At 46.1% G+C, this 6,735-nt stretch overlaps 1 protein-coding gene across 1 annotated transcript in view; it reads right to left on the bottom strand.

Annotated features, from left to right (window-relative positions):
• The window catches only part of snap25a (synaptosome associated protein 25a), a 49,714-nt gene extending 42,982 nt beyond the window's left edge, over nt 1–6,732 (bottom strand). The window contains exon 1 of the mRNA XM_032542486.1: nt 6,529–6,732. The gene's annotated coding sequence lies outside the window, so the exon portion shown is untranslated. The remainder of the gene's footprint in view (nt 1–6,528) is intronic.
• Between the last annotated feature and the right edge of the window lie 3 nt (nt 6,733–6,735).

Below are 6,735 nucleotides of genomic sequence, written 5' to 3'. Positions count from 1 at the left end.
CACACACACACACACACACACACACACACAGCCATGTTTGCAGAAGACTGATGCATGCAGTCGTATTGCCGCTGCACCTGAGCACACAAAGCCGTGTAACGCAGAGGGCGGAGGGCGTATTCATGTCGACCCGAGCACATTAAATGGTGACTGTTATGCTTCACTGATGCAGGGATAAGATGTCTATACATGCTTTTATTCTGGAAAGTGGATGCTTCCAGTTGTACAGGGGATGGTTTACCGTACAATAGAACGCCGATAATACCATGGATAATGCTGCGGTGAAAGTGATATGTTTTCTCTTAAGCTACAGATCAATGTGAAACTGGAGAGTTGCGCATTATAAACTACACACACAGACACGCACATGCAAGTGACTCTACTCCAAGATTTCAGCTTTGTAGAAAAGTAGAGGCCCAAAGTGTATTACTGGGCAAACATTAGTAAAAGCATCTTCTGATTTCTGGCTATCTTCTCCAATTTGCCTTAACGACTATATGTTTTGAATAGTTTTAACATGAACAGATATCTGTATTAAAGAGATTCGTGCCATTTTCACATGGAGAGTATTTACAGTATCTCTTCAAATCACTTTGGCCGTTTCTGTCATTTTCTGTCTCAATCTTACTCCCTTCTCTCATTCCCTCTCTTTCAAATCACCTTAATCCCCCCCTCCTGCCTAAATTCCTTTTATTAATTAAAAGAATAGTAATCTAACCCTGTGAGAAGGGGAGAGAGGACCGATGGCAGACTGATGACAGCGCTTCACAGATAACTGTCTGCAAAAAAGTGGCATTAAAATGTTTTTCATTTTCAGTTCCTGGAAAAACTTCAAAAGCAGGAGCCTCGCTCGGGAGCTTATATCAGCTTTCTGTGGCTGTCCTATCATTTCTGTGAGAGGGTACGACTGAAGTAAGATTAATAAAACAACAACTAAATTTAGAATCGTGCTTTTGTGCGAGCACTGAAAGGAGTCTTCAAACAATAGTGTGCTGCTCACATGTGTCTGCATTAGTAACCGTTTAACCACCCTACCTAATGCAATAAGACAGTCCTGTCAACCGACTGACTGGCATGTTGTACAAAACATCCCAAACACCGAAAAGAGTAGCTGAATTAAGATTTAAAAAAAACAAGAACTCTCGGTTCTGATAAAAAAACAAAAAATGAAAGCCACAAACTACTGCTGCGTTATACTGAAAGACAGTGTCACAAAACAAAACAAAAACTGTATTTAAATGATGTGGTTTGGTGAGTGAAGCAGTGCACCACTACAGTCTTCCTCTATGCTTCGCCACAGCCTGCAGGCCCTCTGGAGCGGCCATTTTGTTGGTCTGTTTGTGTTCCCGTGCAGTTTGTCTGAGGAAGCAAGAGCTTGACCCGCGACGGCTGACTGGACAAAACAAAAAGCTCAACCCATGCCTTTTACCATGACTTGGCTTTTTCCACTGCCGTTGCTTCATATAGCTCACATTCAAATGGAGAGAATGACAATCTTTCAGGCTGGATGCTGTTTTTGTCTCCTCTTGTTTCAGGTGAACGTATGAGAGTTTGCATTTGGTTGTGTCAGTACCTGCGTGTCTCTGTGCAGAGACAAACCTAAAGAGTTGGAGGGGAACGTTGATATCACTCAACTGTCTGCAGGCTGAATATGAAGCTACCACCTGTAAGCTTATGCTTACAGACTGGAAACAGGGGGAAACAGCTACCCTGACTCTGTAAAAACACAGGAATTCCAGCATTTGTAAAACTCAATTTCAGTCAGTATCAGAATCAGAAGAACCTGACTCAGGACAACCTGATATCACTAAATTCATAAACTCAAAATCTGTGGCAGTTTCACGGAATCGCCAAAAATGTCGTGATGGACCGCACCTTAAGTTAAGGAAAAGGCCGTGGGTGGGTGGGACAACCACGGGTTGGGTTTAGGAAAAGAAGAATGTGACGTTTGGGATTGTGACACGGGGGACACGATCTCTGGTCTACCCTTGACCCATCCACCCCCCCAACCATCTTTTCAGGCTTTCACACTACTCGCTACCGTTGTCGCTGTTAATGCTACGTCTTTCTCTCCCTGGCAGCCCGGTGGCTCAGTGGTTAGCATGTCTGACTCACAGCCAGAAGGTCTGGGTTCTAATCCTGATCCTTTCAGTGTGGAGTTTGCGTGGGATTCCTCTGGTGCTCTGGTTTCTTCCCAATATAAAGACATGCATGCTGGGTAAGTAGGACTACAGTTGAAAATTAGCCAACTGGCTAACACTGGCACATTTACATTAATGTGCATTGTCCTAATCAAATAAATAAATCTACTACATTGACTTTACTTTAGCTTTGAGGAATTTCAAAAAGCAAACATCATCGTTTCAGCTTTAGGGCCAAATTATCTCTTTACATAGAAAAAAATGTGGGCGTCACTATAGAGAAAGCTGAGTTTGTTCTGTTTGTTTTGATGTGAAACACACGGGGATATACTAAAGGTCAATGTAAGAAGATATGTGACAAGGCCCTCAGACCTCTCAATCTGTAAAAACGTGGAGGTGTAAATATGCTGCCGGCCGTGGTTTCATATTCAACAGACAGATGTAATAGAGGAATCTATCTTCTTCTCATCCCCCCCCCATTTTCTTTAAGTAATGTAGATGTTGTTTCTTTGTGCTTGTCATTATTATGTTGTGACTCTTTGCAGATCGCTCTCATTCAAATGCTCTTTCAAAGGGACTTCTTTAAAATATCATGTTACGTAGATAAAGTGTTTTACGTGTAATATCTATGCGTCCAAGGCTAAAGCCAGACGTTGTGATTAAAAGAGAGGCACATTTGTGATGTTAATTCAAATACAAAGAACAGACGTGTGTAATAAAATCTTCTATTCCAGGGCATGGTGACGTTGCACAGAGAAAATAGAATATCCTGAAGAAATAACCCCTTGTTATTATGACACAATCCCTACTCAGAGAGGATAATGGCTTTGTCTCTTCTGGCTCTGGACGTCTGTATGAACCAAGAATGAGGCACCACTATTCAGAAAAAAAGAGAGAAAGAACATGCAGTATATTTGAGGGTGTTATTCGGGACATCTCCGAGTTACTAACGCGACAGCGGCCGACCCAGCACCGCTGAATCCACGAGGGGGATTTAGGTAGTAATGCAGATCAAAACCTGGACTGTGCTGAGACGGCCAGTAACCAACGGCAGGAGGGCTCCCGGTTCCCACTGCCAGTCCAGAGTTCATCAAGGAGGCAGCTAAGCAGTGGTCTAGTTATTTGCTCAAGGGCACTTTGAGTTGTCAATGGTGGATTCTTCTCCTGCTCTACTTTGAGCAGGTACAGTTGTTTTCTATCTCCAGCTCTCGGTTGGATTCAGGCCCAAATGTTAACAGCTTTTCTGGGATAGCGCACCTGGTCTTGTGTAAAAATAACCACAAATTTGTGTGCTAGTGTGCTAAAACACGACTGAAGATGTCTGATATGTGAAGGCTCACAAACACCAAGCCTTGGGAAGAGTGGAAAGTCTAACTAAGATCGTTAAATGAGACTGTCGTTGAATGACTTTATCCCGTGTGTTGTCCTCCCGGGTCAAAAACGCACAAATATTTGACTTTTTTGTCCTTTTCAGATTTTTTCTTCACTAACACCACCTTACTACTACTAGTTTTTACTGTATACTTTTTGGAATTCATGGTCAATAACCCTCCAAAATTATGAATTATTTTGACTAATAGTTAAGATCAGAGGAATGGAAGTGATCAATTGTATTTGCAAAGAGCGTTGTAAGGAATCCAATCCATTTTTTTGTGTTAATTTGGTTAAAAAGAAACCCATACTTCAGATGTAGACATTTTTTAAAGGGTCAATTTGACGCGAGGACAACAGGAGGGTTAAGTGTGGCGTTGATACGTACACTCAGGGAAAGTTTCAGAGAAACCTTTCAAACCATAAAAACTCTAGAATAAATTACGCTGCTGTGCATTCTCAGGCTTTTTTGCATATTGTTCTTAAGGCTTGGTTAGCACCTGAAGCTTTAGGCTGAATGGGAAAGATTAAGGTGAAAAAGGAGTTGTCAGATATCCGTAGGTAACAAATAAGACCAGTACCTGCCACAAAACCAGCCGGCTCAGTGCTCCGGAGCGTCCATCACAGAGGCTTTAGCTCCATTTCAGAACAGTGCTATGCAGGCGCCAGGCGCCCTGTGTGAAATGAACAATGGCCACGGTGTTTCTGAGAAACAATCAGCACACAGGGATGGTGTTGTGAGTCACCAGATATACGGAGAGCAGCCCCGTCACAGTGTGTATAGTGCAGTATAGGCCTGGCAACCCTCCCCCCACCCCCTCCCCGCCTCTCCCTTGCTCCCTCTCTGCAGTCCAAACAGTGCAAGCCGCAGAAAGCGACATGGTATAGCGGTCATGGCAACTGGAGCATCCTCGGGGGTCCACTGTGCTCTCTATATACTCTAGGCTACAATCTGCCATTGCAGTGAACACACACACAGACACAGCTGTCAGTGCCCGAAGCCTGAAGGCGGAGTGTGTTTGCTATTGACTTTACCGCAACATCTGTTAATTTAAGGTCATTAAAAACCACCAAAAACTCTCTAAAGGAATGTGTAATCCTCATGTCACCGTGCTCACTGCATGATTCCCAGTAATGTGACACGCATTCAATCAACCTCTCACCATTCAGTCAAGTGGCAGCATCTGTCAGTGACCATCAGCCAGCCTGCCGCCATGTGTGGCCGCATGTGAATTAATGTGCCAAAGATCAACAGGACTTTAATACCCAATCAGCCGCATCATCAAACCTCAGAATAACCTAGAGTCATCTTTATTTCTGCACCACGAGGCTGGGTACCGTGGTATCGTGCGCGTGCGGCGCGTGACAGGCAGCACAGGGGCGTCAATTCAACACACACACACGAGGTCCAGACGCCGACATCCGCTTCTCAGAAAAAACGTCCATGTACCTGCAGAAATCGTTTTTTTCGTCATGTTCTTCTAATGACACACACAGACACAGACACCTGTGTTGTGCCAAAAATATCCCCCCTTCCTGCCAGAACCCTCCCCCTCTTCTCTTTTTGGTGTCATCACTGCAGGACAGTCTCCTTTTGTTGGCTAAATTTAACTGCAACGGCTGTGAGAGGACCTCACGGTGCTCTGTGCCTGGCTCACAGTAGCCCTCCCATTGTTTTTTTTTTTGGGGGGGGGGGATTGGAAGCATTTCTAGTATAGCTGTATGTAGCGTGTTTGTAGCCTAATGTAGCGCATTATAAATGCAACAGTCCAAACTGGTACACACATGTATGAGTGCTCTGTACCAAATAAGAACCCAGGCTCTTCATTTATTTGTTTTGCTCCGTGCGTGATTGACAGACAGCGCGTGCGAAGCTCATTGGCAGTGATGTGCGTCTCCTCGGAGACGGCTGGATGAGTGGCTACCGAGGGGGGGGGGGGGGGGGGGGGGGACGGGGGCGGGGGGGTTGTCATAGTGCGGGTTTCACACGCGGTCTCCTCCCGGCACTCTTCTTCCCATTACTCGCCTTGCCCCCCCCCCTCCCACCCAACCACCGTTCTACCACCAGGGTATTTTCGAGCTCCCGTCATGCCTCTGTCACGTAAATGTGCCACGGAATTGGGATGCCGAAAAAAAAACATTTGTGGGGATGCATCATGCCTTGCCTTACCCCCCCCCCCCCTCCCTCCTGTTTATATCGGCAAACCTCCTCCCACCGCCTTCCACCATGGCGCAGTTTACTAGGCGCTAACATGCCATTCTCTTCCTCGACCACATGCGCAGCATCAGCCATGACTCCCTTTTCAAAATGGGGGGGGGCTGCTTTTGTTTTCGTAGCTTGGCGTGCACGATCCCCCCCCCCCCCGCCTCCCCAACTCGCTGCGACATCAGCAGCCTACCTGCTGCGTCTGTCAGCTCTGAGCTCTCAGTCAGCCACGACACTTGATTTTGAAAATATATAAATCATATATATATATATACAAACACAAAATCCCTTCAAATTGGCTGGGAGAAATGCTTCGGACACAGCCCCGAACCTCATTAATGCAGTGTTTGGACACAGTGTTTGGACACAACACGGCCCCCCCACCCCCAAACCCCCCCTTGGCGCTGTCCAAGGTGCTGAAACACTGAAAACGCCCACACTGAATATCCACCTTCCATCTAGCACCCCCGCATCCACCAGTCTGAGATTTATCCCCCGGGAGGTCACGCATCGCCTTCCCCGTGGCGTCTTCTTCTTCTTCTTCTTCTTCCCTTCTCTCCTTTCCTTCCTTCATCCTTGTCTTCCCTCTTAACGATGCTGCAACCGATCCGCTTTCCGACGTAAAACCCGACCATAACTACAGGAGACATGATGTCTCACCATCATCCAGGCTGGTACCGATCACGTCCAACGCTCACTGGCTTTTTTTAAATTAAATAATACACATCTGTTTCTTCATTGCACAAACACCGACCCGCTTAAGAAATATAGATGCTAAAGCATCCAAGTAGAAGACGTGTTCAGTCTTACCTGTGTCTGTTGTGGGTGTCCCGCAGTCAGTATGGGGGGGAATGTCTGCGTCTATTAACAGCGAACCCTGTTATACCAGCCTCTCTCTGTATAGGACTGGAATGCTGCAAAGGCACTGCGCGTCGGCTGATTCTTCCTCACTTCTTCTTCTTCAATGAGGGAGGGGGTGTGGGGGTGGGGGCTGGGGGGGGGGAGAGCATGCGGTGC

Source organism: Etheostoma spectabile, chromosome 18 (assembly GCF_008692095.1).
Source record: "Etheostoma spectabile isolate EspeVRDwgs_2016 chromosome 18, UIUC_Espe_1.0, whole genome shotgun sequence".
Classification (NCBI taxonomy): Eukaryota; Metazoa; Chordata; class Actinopteri; order Perciformes; family Percidae; genus Etheostoma; species Etheostoma spectabile.
This window is presented reverse-complemented; position numbering and strand designations above follow the sequence as displayed.